The following is a 26715-nucleotide window of genomic DNA, read 5'->3' as shown; positions in this document are numbered from 1 at the left end:
TATTTCTACATCTCACATAATTAACATTTAAGATATGACTTAATTTGATCGCTCCAGTAAGGTTGCACAACCTCTAAATTTGTTATTTAAATAGCAGAACAGATTTAGAAATTCTTAATATGCACCTGTATAACAAATAAATATAACCGTGTGACACAATGAACACTCAAGTAACTAGTCATGACCTGCATGTGTCAGATGTTTTTAACCAGAGTAGCTCATGAGAAAAAAAGAAAAATCTCACAATGTTAAGTGTAACATCCAAAAACTCCAAATCCAAAACAAATAATTTGTTCCTTGGCCCATGTCCCAACTTTTCACCAAATTTAATTGGAATCTGTTAATAAGTTTTTGAGGTTTCATGCCAATAAGGGAAAAATAAGACCAAAAACACAGCCTTTTTGGCAGAGGTAAAAATGTCATTTTTCCCACTGAAATGAAATCGGATAGATTTTGATGAATGTTTTTGATGATTTTTTCTCTCTGATAAAGCATATACTGCTGTGCCAATTTTTTTTGCCTGTAAAAACAGTTAAGTACAAGTTATATGGGGATGTTTACTACATATTTTTAGATGCTTAACAGCTAAATTTCATCTCTCCTCACTTACTAACCAAGGTAAAATGGAAAAAAAGTGGAACCACATTGCATGTTTGGTCTCATTCAACATTTATTTTAAGGAAGTGGTTCTCAAACTCTTTCACATCAAGGACCTCTAAACTGACACAAATCAGACCACAGACCCCATTTGATAAGATTTTGTCCAAGGGTCCCCCATCTGGTAAGAGTTTTGCTTTTAGATGTTTTATTACAGAAAGTGTATGAAACCCATGACCATAATAGTCATACATTCCATCATTGTGTTACTTATGGATGGAATTATAGTGAAAATAAATTATTCCCCTTTTTGCTGGGGTCCCCTCAAGGACCTCACTTTGAGAACCACTGTTTCAAGGCCTTCCTGTCTGACAGGCACAAAATAGGGGAGGAGAGAATGGAAATTTATACAAGTAGCCACTGCACCTTATTGATCACTGCAAACTGAACTGTCTGAAATCTGCAGCACTGTTTTATCAGACACACACCAAGGGAGAGAGACTAACTGAGTCAGAACAGTGAGGGAGAGAGATGGACACAGAGAGAGAAATGTTATTAAAAGAGGCAATGTAATTTTACTTTAGCAGAGCTTTCAGTTCAACGATTCAACACAAGACAAAAGAGCAGCAAGGCAAGTCTCTTATTTTTCACACAGTTTTACTTTTCTGTTTACTTCTCGTCTCTCCTGCCTATCCCTCCTGAACCTTTAATGGCTCAAAGCAGCTCCAGTCCAGTGTGTTAAGCACTCAGTAATACTAATTAAGTAGTCATTTTTTCTTCACAGAAATAATCCAGTCAAAAGAGCTTTAAAGTTACCAAAAATCTCCCACTGATCTTCATGATTTTAAGTAATTTAGTCACTGATCCCCCTTTGCACCCCACTGTTCCAGTCAGTCAAATCTTATTTAGTGGCACGTTATGCAAATCAGATATAATACATCTGGGCTCATTTACATCTGTAGTCTTACCCGATAAATTAAAAAAAATGAGGTTACATGAAATTTTGTGCCCCTGATGGCAATTTATGACAGACTTAGTAAATATTTTAAGTAATCTAAATTGTTTTACCCCCCAAAAAGTCCCTGCTAGGGGGTTGTACTGTCCAAAAGCACAGGAACTTTGGGGATGAGGTTTGCACGGATGACCGTCGCTGATTGGTCAAACACACACAGCGCATCTGCTTCGACTTGTGTACCGCTTCATTCATAAAACACTCAATCTAGGACCAATTTAGAACGAGGGGAGGACGTTTCTCTTCACTTGATAACGTTAAAAGTAAAGTTAGGCTTTGTTGTCGGCTTCCCAACTCATTTTAAAAAGATGAGAGATGAAGAGAGAGAGATGGCGTGAGCGAGCTGAGAGCACGAGCGAGTGAGAGAGAGACAGAGACAGAGAGAGAGAGAGAGAGAGAGAGAGAGAGAGGGAGCGATGGTGGCGAGAACAAAACAGTGAATGACAGAAATAAGACGTTATTTTCTGATTGTTTCACAGAGGTTACTTTCTAAAGCACAAATAAACAACCATCAAACAGTCCAGAATTCCAGTTACATTTTCCTTCTTTGCATTTCTCCTTTTCATTCATTCTTTACATCCAACTAATGCAGCAGTAAATACAAAGAACAGGACAAATCTGTGTTGTTTTTTCCTCGTGTGATTACTGTGTTTCAAGCACAGCTGTAATTTTTAAATGCCTCATGGGTCTCATTTGTATGATCTGCCTGGTTCCTCAGATGTGGTGGAAACGCAAATGGGATGCACAACAGGGACTTAAAGTTCTAAGTTTAGTTCCTAAGATTAGTTCCTCTGGGTCCAAAGTACCTGGAACTTTTGGTCGCAACGGTGTTATAGTCTCTTTAACAGTGTGGGAGATTTTTAACACCTGTAGTAGTATTTGTAACAACCGCACTTTGATAGTCTATTCAATTGACTATTTCATGTAATATTATTTTACTAGATTTACGTATGATATGCTGTTTATTCAGTTTTGTATTAAATGCCTAGACACAGGAGGACTTCGGCATATAAATAACGTAACATAATAGTTTTACAATATGTTGTCTCCCTCATATGTTGTTCCAAACAGCAACATGTTGCATCATTTCTCCAACCTCCATATTTAAAATTGTACCTAAAACGTGACTGTAATTTGTAAAGACAGATATTTGTAGCAGGCTTGTGGTAAAGTCATAGTCACACTTTTGACCACATTTTGACCATCAGTGATTTTCTTCACAAGAACTAGAGTTGAATGAGTAATCATTTTAAAATTGAAATCATGTACAAAAGAGTATAATTTTCCAATCACAAGAGCTGTGATTTTGATCATACATGTCAAATGATAATAGTCTGGCAGAAAGTTGGCTTAATTCTAAAATTACGCCAAATCTGTACAGTCTGCTCGACTGCAAGGGCCATCAGTCAGATATTAAAACATTTATGTCAGACTTAGAATGTCATGATTGTATACGAACATTATTTATTATATTTTCATGATGTATTTATTATACAACCTCATTATCATTCTATAAAATGTGAGTTTTTTTTTTTTTTTTACAGGAAGCTAAGTTTTATTTGAAGATGACTTTTGTGATTATTATTATCTTGTTTAACACTACATGGACCACCAACACAGGCCTGGGATTATGAATGTATAGGAAAGTATTTTAATTTAAAGTGGACATGAAGCAGTCAATCAAGTTAACATGATTTACTAAATGGATTTCCAGTCTAATGAAAAGTGATATATTAAACGTGTCAAATGTAAACAAATAAAAGAAAATCTTTATCTCTATATTTCACTGTCTCTAAGGTTGTATCTGTTGAACTCAGCCAGTCCAACCAACCATGTGACATCACAGGTTATAATGCTGCAAGATGGTGGCACCCTTGCCACAGAAGATATTACATATACATTTTTATGTATTTTAGAGTGGAAATCCATTTAGTAAATAATGTTGACTTCATTGACTGCTTCAAGTCCACTTTAAATCACAATTGCAATTGGTTAGAAACAGATATTTTCTTCAAATGCTGAGCACTAAAAAGAACATAGTACCATAACATAACTACATACCATAACCACGGTCCAAGAATTAAAACATTCTGTGGCCTTACAGCTACTGAGCAACACTGTGTTTTAAAACTACACTTAAGGAGTCTGGCTGGTGGTATGTGCCTTACTGTGGCAAATATGACTATCAGGATTACACCGCTTCAGCTCTCTAGCTTAGGACACATATCATACTACACAACATAACAACCAGACAGGGTTACCCCCCCCGCCCACACACACACACACACACACACACACACACACATCAATCTGTATCTTCCCATCCATCTCACTTCAGTGTAATCGGCCTTATTTGACCTGAGCTGAGGGGGGTCAACAGGGTGGACAGATGTTTCATGATAATGGTTTATGTGTGTGTATGTGGGGATAATGCTAGCAGGCTGGTTTTAGACCGACTCTCGTTCTGTGTTTTTTTTCTTTTTTTCAGTCTTATTTCACGTCTTCCTTTATGGCCCCAGGTCACATCAGTTGCAATTAATCCATCCTTCCTCATCACTGATCCACTGATCTTACATTAAGGAGAGGGCTTTATCTCACTGGGTGTGTGTGCGTGTGTGTGTGTGTGTGTGTTTGTGTGTACACGAAAGATAGTGAAGAGTACTTAACCCTGATCTCAATCTCTAGGAGCAGTGGGGGGTATGAGGGGTTACCCTCTAACAATGTGCGCACACACACACACACACACATTCCTGCACACGCACTTGCAAGCATGAAATATATCCAATAGGGACTCACAGTATTCCAAGATCTTATTGGAGGTCCAACCAATTTCTGACCATCACAATTCCCATAAAAAATCCCAACGCCAATAACTCCCTAGAGGCTCATAACTCTCTCTTAATCATCTTGTACTTCTGTTGGATCTGACATCACCGCAGCCCACAATACGCCGTATACTGGCTGAATCTCAAATCTCTCACCTTTCCTTGAGTCTCATCTCCTCACTTATCCTTCTTCATGGCCCTTATTAAGGAGGAGGACATCCCAAGCCTCTCCCTCTTTCAGCTCTGCTCCCGATGGTATCAGAGGATGAGGGCAGAAAGTGAGGGAAGTGAAACAAAGAGTTTGATGAATCTCAAAGTGAAATCAAGGAATCCAGCGACACACTCGTGACACACACTGCTGTAGTCCTGCTTGACGCCCACACATACTATTTTTATTATTAGTCATATTTATATTATTATTATCCCTCTTTCTCTCTTAAGCCAGATGATCAAGGCAGATAGCTTTGTCCACCTAGAGCCCGGCTCTGTTCAAGGTTTCTTCTCGTTAAAGGGGAGTTTTTCCTTGCCGCTGTCGCCACATGCTTACTCATAAGGGAATGTTGGGTCCCTGTAAATTAAAGAGTACGGTCTAGACTTGGTCTATGTGAAAAGTGTCATGGGGTAGCTTTTGTTGTAATTTGGCGCTATATAAATAAATTTGACTTGACTAAATTGACTTGACTCAGCCCCTTGGATGTCCTATATAATGAGTGTTTTAATGAGTGCCCAGCCTGTTTTTAGCCCTGTTTGTTAATTAATCAGTATGCATGCCGTGCCAGCAAATGGCAGTAAGGATAAGGTGCCTCTGGGGGACATAGCTAATAGGGTAATAGGAAGGGGAAGAGAAAGAATGACAGAGCAGTCCCCAGATTGCAGACAGATGACCTCTGTCACAATATGGCAGTCAGAGTGTAGTAGTACATGCTGCTGAACTCGCATGGTCGTGAAAGGGCAGGATTTGCATGTGTGGGCTTGTGTAATACAGACACAAGCACATGCCGGCACATGTACACAAACACAGGTCACACACACACACACACACACACACACACACACTAAGTACTGTACGGGGAACTTTTTCTCCTTTGCTTCCCCAGTGGGGCCCTTGACTGTACTGGTTTCCAGGGCGGTGGAGGGAGAGGGGGAAAGAGATGTTAGTGCTGCTGTGGGGCCCCATCACCCAGATGGACGGGGCCCAGTGCATATGCTGACAGAACATTATACATCTCTCTCCACTTCCCCGTGAAGAGCCCGAGTGCACAAGGGCCCCGAGTGGAATATTAATGTTCCCAATTCAATTTGTAGGAGTCAAGCACTTTGGGTTTCACTGTGAATGAAAAGCGCGGTACAAATTAAATATATTATTATTATTACTTCCTGGATGAGCAGTGTCGACACTTCTGCGTAATGACGAGCATGCAGGGATTGTGTGTTGTTGACCTAATAATGAGGCAGGAGCAGAAAATAATAGTGAGCCTATGACTGCTGGTGTTCTTGCATTTTATTCCTTATAGAGAATTTGTGTTAAAAAAATAAAGCACTGTTGCCTCTGAAATTAGCATGTATTTTATTTCATCTTCTCTTCTGTGTTGTTTTCAGCTCAGTGTGAACCAAGGATCATTCCCCAAAAGCATCTTAAAGTAAAGGTGATTGTACAATCCATTTTACAAACATTTTTAAGCTGAAGAGATGTTTCCCAAAAGCATCACAACTTTGAAATAATCTTTCAAAGTACTCTATGATCTATGAAATCACAGTAGATTAAGAAGTGCCTCTTAACTCCTGTAGAAAACAAAAAGCATCTTGCTGGTGGAACCTTAAACTACATGTTTCCTTGCCAACACTTCCTCATAATTAAACAACATTATAGGTCTAAAATGTAGCTGGCAAAAAATCATACATACATACATACATAGTGTTCACAGTAACGCACTCCAGAATGACCCATTGGAGTATAATATGCCATTTTCCAAAACTATTATAAATCACTGTCAGAAAATGATGATGTTTTATGATGTGACAATGCAGTGGTTAAGGTCTGGTTAGGTTTAGGCACAAAAACCACATGTTAGGGTTAGGGAAAAATCATGGTTTGAGTTAAAGTGATCACTTGAAACGTGGTCTATACTTCCTCAAAGTAACGCAACCTCCATCCGTCCAACTGTCATCTTGTATTGACGTCATCTGAACTGCGCCACTTCCCCGGGTCATAATTACTATGGCTGCTAGTTGGCATAAACGTAACGCATAGGTTGTTTTTGCTGGTTCTGAATTTTAGACCTATACTATAATTTTTCTTGTGAGGATGGGCTGTTCCTTGTAGTTTTCATAGTTTTCATTTAGTTTTCAGTCTATACCGCTGATATTCACTGTTAAGTGATGTTTGATGTTAAATGAGTGATGATGTTTAAATTAGAAAAAAAAAAATGCACACAAGAAAAAAAAAAAAAAAAACATCTTATTTGCCCAACTGATCTGCCAATTTCTGTTGTAATCATCCTCCTCTCTGTCTTCTTGCCCAAATTATTAGTTTCTCCTTCTTGAAATGGTACTTTTCTGAAGTCTGGATCGAGCAGCAGTTACTGTAAATCGATCAGAGTTTACTTTCTTGAGCTTTTACACAGTAACATGAAACATGAAGGACAACAAGCAGAAACACTTTAACACTGATGGCATATTAAGCTTTGTTGTCATAGGCTCCTTTCACACCTGGCATTAAAATTTGTTTTTGGTGATCGGATTGCTATGGGATAGTGCTTGACCGCATGAAAGTACAGATGTAAATACACCCAAGACGCATTGAGGATGGATTGTGATCCAATCAGCCAAACCAACTGTGGAGGTGGTCAGGGATGCATTGTGACCACACTGAACACAAGTGTAAATGCAATTGTGTTGTCAGTCCACATACAACAACTACATTGGTGGAAATACGTAATCGTGTGCGACTGTTCCAAACCAGCGAGGTAGCAGCCATTAGCCAGTTAGTGAGTTAAGCTACTAGCAAGAAAGCAGCAAGAAAGCTATGGATGCAAAGAGACTCATACTGAACGATTCCAAGTATAAAATGTTTTTTTGTGTCATTTACAACGTTTACACTTTGTGATTTATGTTTTTCGCTGGACTGCAACGGCAGGGCCAGCCCTACAAATGTGAATGTCCGTGAGTGAGTGAGTGAGTGGGTGAGTGATGAAGTTACAGCATTGGCTGACCGAGTGTTGGAGTTTCCCCATTCGCCATTGCAAAATGAATCTGCATGAACAGTTTTCTATTAACTCCTTAGGGGGTGTTTACAGCGGTCCCACTCATTGACTGAGTCTGAATTCATTGACCAGACCATTTTGTCTATGTATCCAAGGTAAGTGAAATGCTTCATTAGTGCATTAGACATTTACCAGAAAGTTAATGTTACATGACTTTAGCTTGTACGAATAATCTGGCTGCATTTTGTTCCCAAAACTCTAATTTTGACAACACTGACTGTGCTTTAGCTTGTATGATTTTGATGACGTTAACTGTGCTTCAGCATGTGTGAACAATGTGGCCGCATTTTCAGTGAGACTGGGCGACATGTCGGCGATTATTGAAGTAGGGTTATATTAGAAGCCTTTATATCTAATTCTCTCTAATTAATAAGAATATTTGGTCATATTTTTTTGTATGAAGCCTCCTTGTGTTCTGATCCACTCCTGTTTGTTCAGTTGTTTGTTACTATATTACACTGTCTTTTATTATACAATTTTAGGAGTTTGTCAGTCAGAAGCATGACTTCTGATTGCTTAGTATTTACATCTGTCTTGCAACAACTACAGCCACATATGTTGATCATTGAATAGGCAGATACAGTCTAATAGAAACAGAGCACTGTACGTTAGTAAGTGCTGCAGTATCTGCGCCGATGGTTACTAGCTGCCATGTGTACTATGTTTAATGCAATTCTTTCCTGATGTGTAATGTCCCTTTTTGTTTTTTACAGCCATGGTAATGTATGGATTGCGTTGAGTGAACAGATAATTAGAATATTTATAATTACAATTAAAATAAGTTCTCTTTTAAATCAAACATCGTAAGATATGGATGGAAAGTATTGTTCTTGCAACTGCATTTATAACTATTTTTGACTCAAACATAGCTTAACCATGTCATGTGATGCCACTTCAGTACACTTTAACAACAAATATTACTGGGATCAATACAGAAAATTGCAAATGAACATTTAATATCCAGGAATTCACATTATAGACACTAACACTGACTATCCCTGTAACAATTGACCACTTGCTCCTAAGCTGAAAGGCATGTAAAAAATTTCCACATAAGCGCTTACAAAATGCCCTTAACTGCTCAGATCAATTGTTATCAGGAAACAGGGCCAGGTCTGCTTCTGGGAAATAGCATAGCCTTGCACTCACCTTCTCCCGACACCTCAGCCTTTGTTTTAAGCTAACTGCCAGCAATCAAGCATTACAACCTTAAACAATGGTGTTACTGTTACTGCAAACCTTTATGCTTGACTCACATGTTGATGATACAAACTCTGTACATAATTGCTGCCCTTGACACGTGGACATACCTAACCGCTACCTATCTTCATTTGAGTACACACACCAGGACACCAGGAGGTGATACAGATTCAACCACCTTTAGGGCACATGACAAAAGCATCATATTGTTGCAAAAGAGAATATGTTTCAGTGACTTTGGATTCAGAGTCAGACTGTATCATTTTCTAATGTAACACAATTCCAGATAAAACATTTCCAAAAGTCTCTTGTTTTTTTTATTGTTCTTTGTGTTAATGACCATATACTTTTTTTAAATTACTTTTTTTCAATTGATGTTTTATTATACTATTTGTTTTACTGAATCGTTGCTAATGTTTTATGTGCAATGTGAAGCATTAACACAAATATTTCATTATTTAATCATTATAATCTAATAAACAAGAGCTGAAATTATTATGTATTTTTCTGCTGATTTTTATCTAACAACCATTTTAAGAATCATTATTTTGACACTAAATTGTCTATGTGTATTAAATACCAGATTATTACCAGGTTATACTATACAGCATATCATTCAGCATCCAGCTGAGGCACATTGTTCAGATTGTATAGTGACTGTATAATGTACTGTATAATACGTTCAGAAGTGCTTAGCTTGAAATAACTTTTTGCAAATTATACAGTGTTGCACACAATGGTGTCCTTATGTTACCTTGCCTTCTTTCTCCCTGTGTTGGTGACTCGACTCGTGATGCTGTCTGGCTTAGCGCTCATATTAAAGCCGACTCCCTTTCAAGAGCCCAATCGGAGGGCTGAAAAGCATCTCACCCCTCTCTCTGTTTGGCTCAGTGGGAATTGGGGCAGTTTTCGTCACGGCAGTGGGTGACACAAACACATAAAATAAAGGGTTAGTTCTTATGGTGAGAACCTAGGGGGACACATTGGGGAAATGCATCATGATTTGAATGTTGAAGTTTAAAAAAAGGTATCAAAACACATAGCCAATGTGACACTTAAATTGACTTTTCACCCCTCAATAAAGTGTTCCTCATGGCAAAATTCTGGATGAATATAATTCAAATCACATGAAAGATTTCTTTCTACAATCCATGTTGCCATAAATAAGCAGAACAAGTATAAATACATTTAGAGGACAAAGATTATCTGGGATGTAGATTGTCATGTTATCCTCCGAATTACAGACAGAAAGCTGAGGGGGGTGGGGCGTGGGGGGGTAGATAACATTTAGCTTATCCCTATTGTAGAATCTTAGTCTTGGCTAGCCAGCCGGCTCCACTTAATGACAGTTTAGGCTTGGTGTTTCCATGACAACCAATACTTGATTGCTTGCCCTAATCTTCTTTAATGTGGCTTAATACTGTTTATATCTCTCAACATTTTGCTTTAGCCTCTCTCTCTATTCAGTCTGCTCTACATGCTGCAGTACAGAATAAAGGATGTGATGTAATGTCACAGGACTTACATGAACAGGGACATTTCCTGTTCGACTTTTGACATTAAGATGGCTTCCAAACATTTAAATGCGCTTTTGGTGTCCTAGTTAAAACGTTCTAAAACTGTTCACGTAACGTTGGTAAAACGATGCACTGGCAGCAATGTATTTGAAGTCTTCATGGTGTGTGTAGAGGTTAGAAATAGCTTTAAAATAACAGCATAATTATCCATTTTCCCCTCCTCCATCTTTCTCACGCTCCACCCACGGTCCGTCTCCCTCCCGCTATCTCTTGCTCTATAGCTTCTTCTGTCTGCCCAGACTTCACAGTTCCTTTGAGACTCTCACAATTATATAGTTACTCCCTGTCTTCGTCCATGTCCACACATGGAAATGAACAGACTGTCTATGTACTAGGATGAAGTGACTTAAAATCATTAGTGGTTATCTTGGCGACTTGGAAAAGGTTGAAACACTAAAACTATACATCCTACTCCTTAGGACAAAAAGAAAGCATACCAAATATAGAACATAGTCTTTTGAGATCAAATTGCAGCATGTAATATTTCAGATGTTCAGCAATTAAATACAGAGAGCAGCACCTAAAGGTATAATTAAAATGAAATTGAGCCTGCCAATCTTCCCAAGAACCTCAAGGTATGAATGCTGAGATATTAAATCAATACTTCTATCTCTGAAAACACCCATCCAATCTAACATACACCCTCTAGTACTGATGGATGGAGCTATGTACTTTTCATGCAAATCAATATCTTACTTTATTCAGTATACCACATAGAAAATAAAATGCACATTGGCATAATATCTGTATAAGGCAATAACCAGATCCATCGTACAAACATAGCTAAAAAAGTCAACACATAGTATCAGTATCAGAGGTTATTTCCAATGCAAATGCCTATGTCAATGTATTACTGTAAGCATCCGAGTTAGTAACATTTAAAAACAGCTCATATTCAAGGGTTTTTCACACATAGATAAATTAGCCTCCTGTAAGAAGAAAAGGTCTTGACTTGTTGATGGTGAAAAATGTAGTTTAATCCACCAATCAGAAGTTGGTGTGACCTAAAGAAATCGATGCATTGACCTCCAGATTGGTTACATCATATATGCTTTGACCTCCATAAGTAACTGGAAGTTGGAGAAATGATATTGGCTAATTAACTTATGTGTATGTGTTTTAGCTTAGAATAGACCTACAGTAGTTCCAAGCCACTGGCTACTGATTCTGTAAAGCATTTGTCCACAAAGCAGTGCTGTATGTTAACATTTTGTAATTTTAACATGTAGCAGAAAATTTGGTTGAGGGTTTTACAGCATTAACAAAACTGCTGTAGCATGGAACTTTTCTGTGTAGTATGGAGGCTCATTTTGTGTGAAAACATTTTCTCAACTTAAAGGTCCTCTTACTAACTTTTTTCAGAGCTTTTAACCACATCTCACCATTGTCATCAGCATGGGACACCAAAGACAATCAAGACAGGGGTTCCTATCCCCCTGCATGTATGACCATGTTAACAAGTCCCATACTTAAGTCATGTGATGACCTCTGAGCCAGTGCCATTCTCTGTTGAAGACCATGAGATGCGGTCAAAAACTCCAACAAAGTAAGTTGTCCTTTGAATTGAGATTATTTTGTCACACAAAAAAACATCTGTAACACCATTTCTATAAAAAAATCCATAGTGACAGAGTAACGGGTTAAACGTTGACTTCATTTTGTGACAGATTATGTTAAATTAGTGTGCACTTAGTGGTTTAGTGATATTATCAACTACAACTACCATGAATATTCAGACTTGACAAAATTATTGGATGAACACAACAGAGAGACAGACATAAACATGCACACACAGACAAAGGCTCATCCTAAAAGTTCATTCACATGGGTTTAATCATTTTTATATCAGCTTGTGCTGATATAAAAATGCCATATGCCATGATTTCATGGCAAATGTGGCAGTATTGTTACAAGATACAACTCTACAAAAGAAACCACTTTAAAATCAATAACTGAATAAATAACATCTGAATTTTCTACAGATATATATTTTAATAATAGAATAATTTGAATAATGTAATTTCCCAAATCCCCCCAACATGGACATATATACATCTACAACTGTCAATCACTGCTTAATTATGAAACTTCATGGGTAAAGAAAAACACCTAGCCAAAAAGTATATACATAGAGCCTTCATCAAAGTTAGTGATGAACATTACAGACACAGAGATTTTGATTTATCTCAAAGTTTCATCTCTCAGACTTATATCACTAACAATATGTAGACTGTTGAAAAATGATGAACAGTGACGATTGTAACTTGTCTCAGGTGGACTGTCTCTGATGACTCCATGTGTCCAGGTGAAGAACACATCTAATACATCCTGTCATGTGTCAATTAGATGCAGCAGATGCACATGGTGCTATGGTTGAATGGCATTTTCATTTCAACAAATGTCAGAAATGAAGCGAAGTAGCTCAGTGCAAAGTTTATTGTTTATGGAGGTTTCAAATCCATAAAAAACATGATACAAATGAAGATTTAATATGTTCAGTCACCAGTTTATTAAATAGCCTATATATTGATTTGTGTTATACTGAGATATTTTATAATGTTAAGTCTACCCTCATTGATAAAAGAGGTGGACAACATATTAGGAACACTATTCAATAAAAGACAATGCAATTTAACTGCACCACTATAGCCTCTATATGACTATAAAGTTAAATCAATATCGCTCTAAAACAGTTTCATCAAAACATGTCAACATAACTTTCATGAAGGCAGGATTGAAGGCAGGATTTACTGCAAGATTGAACTAAACTGCATTAGTTTTAGCAAGGCGTGCCTAATAAACTGGCAACTGGGTGTATTTACATGTACATATTTCACACAGAGTATAAGGATTTGCATTTGTTCAGATCACATTTATCACAGGAACTAGCTGTCATGTTGGACTGATGCAATAGATCGTGATTGGCTGCACATCAAAGCGTCTAGTTGGAGGAAAGGATGCTTTGCTAACAAATCAAGCTCTGGAGTCTAGTTGATGCATTATAGGTACAGTAAACATTATATATACCAACATAGAGTAACATGCACAAAAATAGAAAGTTAGTGTATACAAAAGAGTAGTCAGATGGATGATTTTTACTCAACACACACACACACACACACACACACACACACACACACACACACACACACACACACACAATGTGCAGCTGTGAGGCTGGCAGAAGTGTTAGCCCAGCTGGCAATGTGTGCATCTCAATGGCATACCAGGGTTCTGTTGAAATTATAGATGTGCCAACAGATGTTTGGCAGTGATGTTATGTGTGTGTGCCACTGTGTGTATGTTTACTTGCGTGTGTGTATGTGTGCTTGCATGCACACTTGCATTTGTTTGTGTGTATAGTTGTGTTTGGTTGTTCTTCACTGTGTGTGTTGTGTGTGTATATTTTGTGTTCATCTCTCCATGGCTTTGAGAGATAGTGTGCAAGTACGTGTGTGTGTGTGTGTGTGTGTGTGTGCGTGTGTGTGTGTGTGTGTTCAGCCCATGGAGATGAATTAGAGGAATTTAGAATTTATGTGAGTGGTTGAACATGAGCAGCCGCCAGTGGTTCTCTTTGCAATATTGATACTGCATTGTAACAGGAAGCAAGTGGAGCCTTTGGTGGATTAAAATAAAGAAGGGAATAAAATAAAGATAGAGAAGGAGAAGGTGATTAGGGAGAGAGAAAAGAAGGTAGGGGCATTGGAAAGAGGCGAAAGACTTTGACAGAGGGATCGAAGAGGATGGAAATGGAGAGAGTAAAGTGGCAAAAGGGAGTGGAGAGGTGGAATCATAATGCAGAAAGAATTAGAAAGACAGGTTATATAATTTTATTGTTTTTTTTTCTGAAGGAGTAAAAGGGTAGCAAAAAGGATAAGGTTGAATCTGGATGAGAGAGATAGATTAAGAGTGAGCCATGTCAGGCGTACAGGAAGAGAGTCACAGAAATGCCAAGAGACATTAAAAGGAAAAAAAAAATAGAAGAATTCAGAAAAGAGTGTAAATGCAATTTCAGATGCTAAGAAACACTAACCGCTGCTTCCCATTGGGCAAATCTGATGGCAGCATTTACGCTAGCTAACTTGTAATTATTAAAACCTTTCCTCGGAACAAATTATCATAGTACCAGACCACCCACTGGCCTCTCTACTTATAATCAAGGCAGCAGCACTCTTTCCACCTCAATGCTGTCATTCACTTCCAGCATGAGCTGACAAAAATGACAGCTACAGCAAAACACAGAAGGAGGGTGGGGAGGAGAGAAGCTCAGAAAAAGAAAAAAAAAAAAGAGGAAGACTTGATGATGGCAAAGGAAGAAATGAGAGCAAAGAGGAGGTGGGGGAGAACTACTGTTCACTCTGAGAGAAGGATGGAAAGGTTGGAACAGAACAGAAGGAGAGAACAGGGGGAGTGGTGGGTGATGATGGGAAGGAAGGATCAGAAATATCACGAGTGGTGAGGGAAGACGAGAGAGCAAAGGAGGAGAAACAGCATCTGCAGGTGAACCCGGGAAACTGGGTGCTGCTGCAGGAGTTTAAATGAGGTTTACGACGGTTTGGAAGGAGCAGGGATGTTGAACAGCAGACGGCTACAGAGGAAGTAGAAGAGAAACAGCAGGAGATGAAGTGAGAATGAGCGAGCCTGACAAAGAAGAGAGAGAGAGAGAGAGAGACGGTGAATGAGACGAGCCAAAAGAGATAGACACTATTGCCATAATTAAAGCTGAGGATGAGGTCACTGTCGGGGACATGGTGCGACTTTAATAGCCAAGAGATTTGGCCAGCGTCCCATCGGCCCTTTAACTCTGCATTAAGCTGATTACCCCCACATTTAACCAAAAATCACCGCCCACACTCCCTTTCATGCCTAATATCACTTTAGCTAAAACATTTTTTCGGGATGGGGTGGAGGCTTTAAAGCAAGAGAGAAACAGAGCAAGCGAGAAAAGCTATTTCATTTGTCCCTTTTTACCACACGTGTTTTTTGTGCATTTTTTTAAAAGTAATACCATGGTATTGTTGGTTTTTTTAATACGCTATTGTTTATTTTTTTGTGAGTGCTACAAGTGGGCCACTTGAATAACACATAATGTGCGTGTGAGCGCACATTGTTTCCTGAGATGAATGGTTGACTTGTTGAACCACTCTGTGAAAGGGTTATGTGCACTGGGGTTTTAATACCAATAATTGCAGCTTTTGGTGAATGACTCATTGTTTTAATGCAGCTGTGGTTAACATCACAATCATTAGAATTATTCTCTGCGTGTTTGCTCAAAGCGGCAGATAAACACAGCTCAAAAAAGATGGCACCACGTAATAATACTCACTGTCTTTCTCACGTACATGTATGCACTCACATCCAGCAGCCTTGGAGAGAACTTCTGACCCCAATCATTTTTATTAATCGAAGCGATTAGGAAATTGGAGTAGCTGTCTGTGGGAGAGCTGTACTGCAATTTCTAAACAGATCATGGCCGGACAACACAGCACATGAAATCTACCAGATCAGTTTGTTATTATAGGATGTGTCCACAACATGCAATGAGATTGACTCAAAACTTGAACTTGAAAACACCTTATGCGTTTATGAAAACAGGAATGAAAGCAAATGACAATCTTTTTATAGTCATCTGACTTTACTCAGCCCTGTATCACAAATATATCATTTTAGCTCCACAAAGTTCATTTATTTTCTTCCCTTTAACTGACTTTCATTCTATATATTTACATCTTGCAACAATGTGCTTTTCATGGAGAAAAGGTTACCCACAGCTTTGATTCAATTAAAGTTCTAGCAGTTCTAAATGACTGAAATGCTGGTTTGTAATTTCCATGTCCCTGTTCCATGTTTTATCTCCACACATAAGTGAAAGTACAAGTACTCGACTAATCAATTTGCCAATTAACAAAATGAATAGGCAACTATTCTGACTATTAATTAATTGTTTATGTTATTTTTCTAAGTAAAAAAGACAAACATTCACTTGTTGTGGTCTCTCAAATGTGAACATTTGCTGATTTTCTTTGTCGTATGTGAAAAGGAAGTAAATATATTTGAGTTTTGGACTGTTGGTGGAACAAACAGAGACATTTGAAGATGTCATTTTTGGGATTTAAGAAATTGAAGTAATAGATTATTTCTCCCATTTTACCAAACAATATGGAAAAAAAATGTTAGATTAATGTAAAATATATATACTGTATATATAAAATATTTTCCATTTTCCAAAAATGTTAGTTTCCACTCCAATAACAAACACTTGACAGTTTGGTTACAGTTTAGCATGAGTGTAATTTACACATCATTCAAATGTATTGAAAACATTGGATTATGTGATGTTTGGAAAAGTTGCATGTTACATGTTTTTGTTCTACTGTGGGAATTTTTGAGAACATAATATTGTGCATACATTCATTCTTAAAGTTTGGTGGAAGGTAAATACTGTGCACTGGGTTGCAAACAGTGAAGGATTTCAGAGCCTTACAATGGTTGTCTCATCATATAATGGTCTAGTATGGGGGTGACACATTCTGCTTTGGGCACCAGAAACACTTGGATTGGCTCTGCATTTTAGCTTCCTATACAAGCATGTGTGCATATATGTGTGTGTGTGTGCATATCTGATTGTACAGTTATGTCCATGTTTGTGACAGAGGGCTTGTATGTGGGTATCAGGCTTCCTTCCAGTACCCTACATATCTGGTGCTCACACTTGGCTGAACCTGCAGAATCATCCCCGGTTACATGCAAGCCCCTGGTCTCTGTCTCTCTCTTTGCAGCCACAGGATTAACATAGCAGGGTGGAAGCACTTCAACTAAATCTCCCCTCCCCTGCAGCGCTTTTGCTGCTTGGACTGCTTGGGATCGAAGCTCACCACTCAGAGAGGAGTCTTAGCACAAAGTGGTGTGTGAGAAACACATCTAGAGTGCTGGGTCATGAGCCTCTTTAAACACGGGGAATATGTAATGTTGCCAGATTAACTTTTCCAGTGACAGCAGCATGTCTGACATGTTCACACAACTTTCCCTTTGACACTGTTGAAAATATAGTCATCCAGTGCTGCCAGTTCTGTCATCTCTCACTGTGCTCTTAGCCTTTAATGTTTTTTTAATGGGATAATTCAGTTTAATAATTACTATTGTTTGTTTTTTTTTCTATTATATTCCATTTGGTTTTCTGTGCTGAAGATGCTGGTTAATTTGATATCACACACTTGATTACACTATTAACCTAAATGACTGTTTTTGTCTTCCACTCTTTGTAAGTCTGTAGGAAAGATGAGAGGTTTTGAAGTGACAAATGAAAAAAAAAGACTTTTTCTGGTCCATACAACCAATGAGAATAAAGATTTATTCATGTATTTTGCACTGTTTTAATGAGGATTACACTGAGTAGTGATTGTGGTCACTGGTGATACTAAAGCTGTGCTCATGCAGTTTTTACCCGAGACTCTGCTCTTATTCACATGCAGTATACACTACATATCTAAATACACTCTTCGTCTACGTCCCCTTTCCCCATCTCTTCCTGATCCTTTGATATCTGCGTTGACTTCAAAGCGGTGGGCTGCAGCGTTACCTGATGCTAATAGTCCACATGAAAGGGAATCTGTATGAGGTGTGAGCGTCAGGGACTGACAGAGCCTCTTGGGGGACCCCCCCTCTTCTCCGTCAACCCAGACAGTCTATTCCCCAGCTTCTAGTTAGTGGTGACTTCTAAAAGACCTTCAGAGATATGGGGAGAGATAGCATGCATTCACTGGTGGGCTGCAGACCTTTTAAACATGAGCCACAGGACAGTGAAGGCCAGTTCAAAGGGATTTACGCTGTCCGTGCCCTGATGTATTACTTGGATGTAGTTTGGGTTGAGTGAGTTGACAAGAAAGCTTAAGTATTAGAGTATTAGAGGCTAGTCTAGTCAAGAAGAGTTGAATCACTCTATTGGGACAATAAGAATATTATAATTCAGGAGTATTGTTAGCATAGCCATACATCATCCTGACAGACACAGGGGTTTTGAGATTAATACTGGCTGCAGACTCATTCTGAGAAGATAGGACCTTATTAGCATGATGATAACAGAACTCAAACATGCAATAAATTGTGAAACCTAATATTAATATCTTTATTAGACATTTAAATTATAATCCCTAAAAGAGTACCCCACCTATCAGACTCAAGAAGGGCAGCAAATACACCTTGAGCAGCTATTTTGACAGAAATAGAACAGAAGAACAACTGAGGCATCTGTTTACAGTGCAGCCAAACAAATCTATTTTTTGTTCCAATAAAGAAGTCGATAGTAGGCCTTTTTCCATCATGGAGTAGTTTTCCACACAACAGCAGGGCACAGTGAGCATCTTTTCATCTATTAGCTTATTTTTGGTTTCCCTGCCATATTTAAAGCTGATCTGCTGTTATAAATGCTGAAAATAATTGCAGTTAGTGCTCACCGCTGTGACAAATATACTGCATTTGCTGCGAGTGCTTCACAGTAAAAGTCACCCCATGTTTCCCTAGTTGAATGCTTTTATTGTGAAGCAGCAGAAGAATGATGTCATGTTTGCATTAGCAGCAACACATACAGTATGAAGAGAGTGAACAGTGAGGCTGTTATCAAGGAGATAAAATTACACTGTATTATAAGAATGCATCGTTTCCTGCAGACTCTTCCACTTACATTGAAAACTACTATAGTAAGAGATAATTACTAAATGTAACTACATTAAATGATTATTGCAGAATAAATGCTGACCGTAAATAGTATAAAAAATGAGGTTTGATTTCATGAAAACCATTTGGGATTGTGAAAGATGTTAGTCATCTCAAAAGCAAACACAATTGTTGAGTGATGTAGTGTACCACATCTTCAGACCTTGTGTAATACTTTTAGCTTCTGCACTTGGAAGCACATCAGTGTTGTAAAGTTCACAAATGACAAAGACAGGCTAGAAAATTTTGATTTCAGACCAGTAGCCTAGCATCCAACTATTCTGAGTGATGGTTCACTGGAATATTAACAATAAAACATATTTTAGGATTGGAAAAAGGTATAAAGCTAAACTTTGTGCAAAGCAGTAAAAAGTTCATTGTGTTTCTACAGCTTTCGCCTGCCTAGTTGCGGCTCTGAGGTTTGATTTGATTCCTAAAAGCTCTGTGGCTGCCTAAACCTCCTTTTCATTTGACTCTAGTCATTTGGAACATTTTCTCATTCAAACCAGGGCTTTGATTAAAAACAAAGGGCCGCTTATCTCAAAGGGCTGGGTTTCTTCCCCCAGCCTTTGAAAACAGCTCACAGCAAATTATGGTAAATAAGTGTACAAAAGCTTCTCCTTGTGCATATGCAGGTCAGCTTTCTTCAAAACGTTGGCCTACAATGTGGCAAACAACAAAGGGCTGTGATGCATGTGGGCTTGACAAATAGCACTGATCTCTTGTCTGTGTTCTGTTTTTGTGTTTCTTTCCCCCTGCCTTGTTTCCTCTCTTTACTTTAACATCAATAAGTTGCAGATGGAGAAACTAATAATTTCCGACAACTACTGATAGATGGCTAATCTCTAAGGAAAGCGGACCTCTTGCAGGCAGCGTCAATGATACCAGCTTTTTCATGTTCCAAATTAATTCCTGAACGTAATAACTAGAGGCAGTTTGGAGAAAAGGGGATTTCATTTATAATTAACACTGCTTTAGATGATTTCTAAACGACTCAAAGCTTTTGCCTATGAAGTTCTAACCCCTGGACAATCACATGGGGAAATAAGGAAGTGTGCTGAAACTGTGTATCAGTATTTTTGGCATGAAAAAACATGCTGCCCCTTCTTTGTGTCAGTGTTTTGTCTTCTCTTTTAACTCAGATTATTCTATTCTTAGGATTGTAGTCCTGAAACTAAACGTGCTCTCATTGTCGTGGATCTAATCACAAGTTCATGTTATTATTCCATTTTTCATCTGTAGAGGCAATTTATTTGGTGTCACACAATTGCACCCCAATTTCAGCTCATTCAAATGTTAGTCTTACGACACGGACTCTCTTGCAAAGGAGCTGCGGAGGAGTGCGCATAATGGAATTTAAATCAAGCCTCGCTCCAGCCTAATTCTGAATATCAGGAGGATCAGTTTGAGATAATGACAGCCAGTGCTTTCTGTCCACACTGTTAAGCAGAATTTGTTGGCCTCTGTAAAAATACCTGCTTCTTGAGGCCCAGTTGCTGGAGTTTGGCATTACATTGCATCCAATTGCATCATGTTGAACCTCTTTGAAGTTCCAGTGGCACTTCTTACCCTCCTTATACAGGCTTGGCTTCCACTCCTTTGACCCAAATAAAAAGACAATCACAAAGAAAAAAAAAAGCTATCCAGCAACACGGGTACGTGATGCTGTTGCAATGAGTCTGTTACAGTGTCACACACAAGAAAAGGCCAATGTGACTATCAAACACCTGCTTGTGTGTCTTGTATGACGGTTAAAGCAGAGTTGGTTTACAGTCATGTACTTAAGGGCTGGACTCAGATCTGAGACCTTTCTCTCCTCTTATCTGTCAGTTAACTGCACACTCACATCAGGATCCATGGGGAGTCACTTTAGATGCTTTCGTTTTCTCTCTCTCTCTTTGCTGTTCTGTCTCGCTCTCTCTAGTCATTTCTTTATCTCACTCACTGCATCTTTTGATCTTCCCTTCTTTCCCTATGTTAACTCCTTCTCGATGTATTTAACTTAGTAACTTTTCACTCCAATCCCTCCTCCTTCAGCCAAGTTTCCTGTAATTTCCTCCTTCAGTTTGTGCTCCTTATCCTTCTTCTGTTGCTCCTTCCCTATCGCTCGCTCTGCGCACGTCCTCATGCCGTCTCACCCGGCAGAACGAGACATTGTGTGCAGACGCTGCCAGTCTCCAAAGAGTGAAGCCGGCTAATGCATAGCAAACACTAACCAGCCAAGCCAGGCATGCATAACACAAAACGATGGGCTCTCATTTTGTGCCGTGGCCAATACACTCAGACATTAACACCCTCCTTCCCAGCCATACATTCCAATAAGCCCCCAGTAGTTTGTACAGCTCAGGCTGCTGACACACGTATTCAGTCAGGACCGAAATTATCTGTTTCCTTGCCAGGCGCCTTAATCACCCAGAGGGACCTGTAAGCCAGAGTGAAGGATAGCATGAAAGAAACCTCTGTCTCCCTCTCAATATCTCTCACCCGTCCTCATTGTTATCTTCTATTTGCCCTTGAAGTCATTTCATATTCAATCCGAGGAAACTGAGGAGGCATTTCACGTTGTTGAGCATGCAGGTCATTTGTAAAAAGCTAATAGACACTAAGTGAAAAGGAAGTGAGACCGCTCAGTGAGTTTGCCAACATTTGGCAAGTCCCGAATATGCCCCTGAAGTTGCAAATGAACAAGCCACTCAGCAGCTGTGTGAGACTATACATTAGGCCGTTAGGCTAACATTGCTAATACCCTTTTGTGATTTCAATATTGACACGTAAGTCTTAACCTAACACTGAATATATCAAAATGTCATGGCCATGAAAGCTCAATCTTCACATTTGTTTAAACTAAGTTTCCTTAAGATCAATGGGCCTCATGCATGAATGTTTTCTTACTTTTCACTTATATTTGTTCTTGCACAAATCCTACGTGGGATTCAAGAAATTCTCTTGACTGCCTGAACCTGTTGCTCCTCTCAGCCTGATGAATGCCACCTGTTCATGAGGAGATGTGTGTTTGTGAGATCTGATCATTAGTATAATCCATGCCCCTTTGTTTTATTTATATATATATATATATATATATATATATATATATATATATATATATATATATATATATATATATGTATGTATATATATATATATATATTTGTTAATTTTGGTATCATATTTAAATTTAAAATTGATTCAGATTAGGGCCTTATAATTGTAAGTCAAACAAGTATTTTCCCCGGTGAAGAAAGGCAAAGATGATCTATTCATGACACGCACGACAGGTCTGAACCACTTGTAAATTTCGTTCGTACCCAAGAGAAAACTGATGAATGCAACAAATGTTCTCAAATCACTCGTACGTGCATTTTAAGAACGAATCTGTTTATACGCGGGCTTCTTGCATGAGGTGTTGACAGGTCAAATTACAAACTCCAACATCAAGCCATCAAAAGAATGACTGTACTCCTATGAACATACAAAATAGCAAACAATTGGCAATCATGACACAAAGCAGGTACATCATAAAAAGTCTGGCGACCATTCAATAAAAAATAGAAAATAGGAAATGCACAATAACAGGCTGATTAAAACAGGAAAAATGATTTTGCTATAACGTCAATAATTCACCATACAGAAAAAAAAGGAAGGGGGGAAAAGTAGAAACCATCCTCAATGCTATTACAGTTCATGGTCTTATCCGTCTTCACTGAGTGGAAGGAGAACCATTTGTTTCTCCTGTGGCACACAAATGCTTGATATACTTGAGCTGGCATCCATCATAGCAAGCTGCCAGTCATAAATAGGATTTTGCATTATGACAAGGGTAATGCTCAAATCGCATGAAAGGTGTTCAACCTAAGACAGGGGCACCCTGAATGCAATGCATGACATGTGTTCACATATGAGGGGATAAAACATGGGCTGGTGACGGAATCAAACAAAGTCTGTCGTTGGTGATACAGCCGACACACTATATGTCAGTGATACAGCAAATTGTCCCATTTCAGAGTTAGCGAGAGGAGGAGAGAGACCTAGAAGCTGTTAAATTGCCCATTTCATTATTGATAAGCATCACAGTCAGAAGTCAGTCTTCCTATATGATTGACAGCGGAGTCTCAGCCACTGATTTTCCACATGAGAAAGAGAGGCGAGTCAAGCAATGAGGGCTGTGATGGTCCAATTTCACTTCAAATGGAGGCCTGGGTGCAGGAAGACAGGCAAAGTGAATACATATCAATGTACCTTTCATAATACAAGTAATTCAAAGTAATGCAAGCTCTATAACGGTTTGTGCTTTGCATAATGCTAAGCCATGTTCAAGGGTGAAATTTATTTCGGAGGCAGTGGAACGAAAAAACACATCCAATGCAATCTTAATAGAACCATTCTATTAAGAAGCAATCAGATGTAAACCAAAGCATATTAATAAATAATAAAGATAAATAATTACGCCTCTGTGATTTCACTGAGCACTTTTTTCACACATCCAATTATAAAGAGTGGCAGTCTGTAAGTGGTTTTCTTCAAAAGAAAAAGACCTGTGTTCCAATCCATATGGTGTGAGAATGAATATGAAGACAATCAAACTTATACACACAGATGGATACATATTAGTAGGTGAGGAGTAAAGAAGTATAAGCACAACAAGCATAAACTTCACTCAGCTGGTTTTGTAACAAAATATAAGTGTGTCTTAAGATTCATTGTGGTCTTGCATTATGTCATCATCTAAAAAATGATACTTTAACACACATTTTTAAGAGGTTCTTAAGGGCCTTGTGGTTGACAATTTAGAGATTCATTCTGATGCAAGCATCTTTGCAAATCCATGTCCCATTTGCTCTACAGTAAATTCTTAAATTAAAGTCTGAATTCAGTAATGGCCAAGTAGCAAATAATCTCTGTACCCAGTATGAACAAATAAAGAGCTGTCCCTAGTAAAGGCCTCTTAAAAAGTATTGAAGGGATTGGAATTAATATGGCAAATTCCTAATGGTGGAAGAGATATTTTACTTAAGTAACAATACCACAGCATAGAAATACTCCATTACATGTAAAAGCACTGCATTAAAAATATTGCTTAAGTAAATGTATAAAAGTATTAGTTTCAAAATGTACATAAAGCATTAGAAGTAAATGTAGTCATCATGAAAAATTCCCAACTCAGTATTATATTTATTGTATATACTGTATAAATATATACAGTGCCTTGAATGTTCAGAGAGGATATAATGTGGATTTTTTGACACTAATCAACAGAAAAGACCCTTTAATAGGTAATAGGATGAAAATATAAAATACATTATCTGTTTTACATGTCAGAACTGAAAAGTAACTAGTAACTATAGCTGTGACATAAATGTAGTGGAGTCAAACCATTTTCCTCTGAAATGTAGTGGAGTGAAATTATAAAGTAGCACAAAATAGAGATACTCAAAAAAAGTACAGGACTTGAGTAAATGTACTCAGTTACATTCCACCACTGCAAATTCTACATAATGTATGTTTCCATTTTACTGCTCTAAGTTTTTTTTTTCCAATGGAAGAATGGTTCTCATCCACTTATAAACTCATATCCTTTCTACCTTGTTGTTCTTTTGTTCGCTGTGTTGTCAATAAAACTCAATACTTCCTGTGAGTCTTTCACATTAAAGATTACATGAATTGTGAATGAACTTCGTGGGAAAATGCTACTTTATGGAAAACAGTACATTCATGCTGTACTAGTGGGTGCAACTAAGGAAGGAAGGGAGAAACTTCGGAAGTGTTGAGTTTAATGGACAGCAGCTTAACATTAAAGAAAATTTGGTAAAACAGAGCTAATTAGAATTAATTAGTGGATAAGAACTGTATTTCTGTTAAAGGTGCTATATGTAAAAATTGTGAAGCAATTTACATGTATTAGTTGCTTTTTTACTGCTAATAAGTGAATGGGTTGTCATGTAACTTAAAATATGAGACCTTTCTCAACTTTCTTGGTTGCCTATAATAACTGGGGGGCTGATTTCTATTTGGACTCGGGTCAGTTCTTCTGTGAAAATCCAAAGGATGTGACATTTATGCGCATTCCCGAGTGCCTTGCCTTTCTCCAGCACCAACAGGGTGCAACTAGTTTAGAAACGGAGTCCACTAACATCAACAAACGACCTGCCATCCACCACAACACTGAGTCCAACACAAAGTCCGCCTAAACTCAAAAAACAAAAGTTTTATCTAGTGAAGCCCGTCGGTCTGGATGTTATTCCCTTAGAAGCTTCGGCTCTGTAGCTGTCACTCGTAAGTAGCAGCTCCGTCCAGTCCTCCAAACACACTGTCATGGACTCCTTCTGCTCCTCCTGACGTGCTTACGTCAACAAATGACCAGCACCTGAGCTGGCTTTCTTCCTATTGGACAGGTAAGCTAATATTACTGCAAAACATGTGAAACATATTGCAATATTGTGGTTTTAGCTGTTCATTCACACTGGCAGAGAGTGAGCATGCGTATGAGCGTGAGCAACAGGATGCTGACTGCAGTTCACCACAGGCCACCAGTGTCATTAATGAGAAGGAATTTCTGAATCTTACATATAGCACTTTTAAAAAGGTGCTATACGTAAAGCATTAGGGAAATATGGAGGAGGTGTTGAGATTGCATCAACAGTGAACTGAACAGGAGCAGATCAGAAAATTGAGAAATGTCTTAAACTATATTAAAATATACTGATGAAAATAGGTAAAAGTTGGACCTGTTTGCATGTCTGTTTCAAATAAAGGCTGGTTCTCTGCATTTGAAATAAATAAAGGCCAAAACCACTTTTTTTATGATTTACGTTATATAGTTAGGCATTCATGATGGAGCTGGGCCTATAGGGCTCTATTCTACCCACTCCTCAGCCACTTTTCTTCAGTACCCACTGTGGGAGCCAAGCAAAGGCTTTATTGGACTGCACTTGCCTCTGCCTCCCTTGTCCTGGCATGTTCACAGTGGCGACCCTGCACCACGCAGGTTTGATCTGCCTCCATGTGGAGCACACTGCCTCTGGCAGAGAAGATTCCCGGGCATGTGTGGACTGCCAAGCCATTCCTGCCATTTGGTGTAAACACAAATGTGAGCTCTGTCAACACTGTCCTTCAGTGGATGTGAATAACTGCAGATTTGACGAGCATGGCAGGCTTGTCTCCCGAGCCTTCTCTACCTGACCCTGAACCCGACCACTAGCTGCCTCTGACAATGAGGAAAACATACTGGGATGGGATGAGAACATTTTTGCCTCAGTAGTCCACTTCTCTTTGTCGGTGAGGTAGGACTTCCTAGTAGCAGTGAAGTCAACTGCTGAAGAGATCAGCATCTCCTTGCTGCTCCCAGGTGTACATTCTAGACCATTTTTGATCTCACTTACCAGATAACGTGTATGATCAGGCAGGAAATATCTCACTTGCAAGACTACCACATTATTCTAAGTAAAGTCAGAATCTTTTTCAATGATAAATTTCAAATACTAATTATACAAAATGTCTCTATACTGCCTCCACTTATACATTAAGCCAAGGCA

The sequence above is a fragment of the Thunnus maccoyii genome, chromosome 2, assembly GCF_910596095.1.
Source record: "Thunnus maccoyii chromosome 2, fThuMac1.1, whole genome shotgun sequence".
Classification (NCBI taxonomy): Eukaryota; Metazoa; Chordata; class Actinopteri; order Scombriformes; family Scombridae; genus Thunnus; species Thunnus maccoyii.
The sequence above is the reverse complement of the archived record's forward strand: the minus strand, read 5'-3'. Positions refer to the sequence as shown.